Below are 1419 nucleotides of genomic sequence, written 5' to 3'. Positions count from 1 at the left end.
ATCTTCATATACACAATTCTCTATATGTTTTAATCACTTCTGTATGGAGGTGTCTATAGCGTATGCATGGGTTTAGGTCTCTGAATGTAGGTCTTTATATGAATGAATCACCACTATGTTGAAAAAATGCAAATGTCGCAAATTAGTAAACTGAATATATAAAATCTATTATTTATTTCTACTTCCACTTATACATTTAGGTCCTTATACATTTAGATCCCCACTGTACGATGGTTCCCATATGCTTAAATGTCCATCGTTCGTAAGTCTTCCTGTGTTTAGACCAAATCTGTATGCAAGTTCCCAAATATCTAAATCTTCATTGTACTTACGTAGGTCTCTACACATTGGTTCCCATGTATTTAACTCTTCAGTATATATATGTATGTCTCCCTATGCTTAGATATTCATTGAATGCTGGTTCCTGTGTGTTTGAATCTCTACTGTACGTATGTAAATATCCACATATTTAAATCCCCATTGTATATATGTAAGTCTCCCTGTGTTTAGGTCCCCACTCTATGTTAGTTCCCATATATTTAACTCTCCAGTATACATATGCAAGTCTCTATGTGTTTAGATTTCCACATGTTGGTTCCCATATGTTTAAATCCCCATTGTATATATGTAAGTATCCCTATGTTTAAATCCCCACTGTATATGTGTAAGTCTCTTTGTGTTTAGATCCCCACTGTATGATGGTTCCCATATGTTTGAATCTCCATTTCACGTATGTAAGTCTCCCTGTATTTAGAACCCTAGACCCCAACATGTTGGTTCCTATATGTTTAAAACCCCATTGTATATATATAAATATCCCCGTGTTTAGACCCCCATCGTATTTTGAACTCAGGCCCGTTTAGAAAAAGGACCCACGGCAGGGAGGAGAGGCTACCAGGGACATATAACGGGACTGAGAGAACATTTACTTTTTTTAAATCTGGGACACTAAAATCACAGAAGGATTATTCCGTGTAGATATAGGCCTAAGTAAGAGATTGATTTTTAAAAAAAATCTGAGAAATTAGAAGTCACAGAAGGATTTTACTGTGTAGAAATAGGTCTATGTAAGAGAGTGATTATTTGAAGAACGTTTATTACGTGCAGGAAGCCCCCTTAGGTGTAGAGGGGCGGCCTGTACTGCTGTGGAAGGGAGGGTGCGTGTGATGGCGTGGTGATTGCATGGTCTGTGCTCGCCGTGGACAGGATATTTGAATGTCAGAGGAAGTGTGGGGTTTGAGAGATATACAGCCAGGTTTTTTCAGGTGGCCAGCATTTCCACATCGGCTGGATTTCAGTTGTGGATATGAGGCCGAACGTATGAATAGCAATTTTGCATACGTTGATGCGAGCGCGCGCACTAAAGCATAGGCAGATACACAGAGGGAGACACAACGCTCGGAGAGATATACACCGTTT

Source organism: Penaeus monodon, chromosome 32, assembly GCF_015228065.2.
Source record: "Penaeus monodon isolate SGIC_2016 chromosome 32, NSTDA_Pmon_1, whole genome shotgun sequence".
NCBI lineage: Eukaryota > Metazoa > Arthropoda > Malacostraca > Decapoda > Penaeidae > Penaeus > Penaeus monodon.
The sequence above is the reverse complement of the archived record's forward strand: the minus strand, read 5'-3'. Positions refer to the sequence as shown.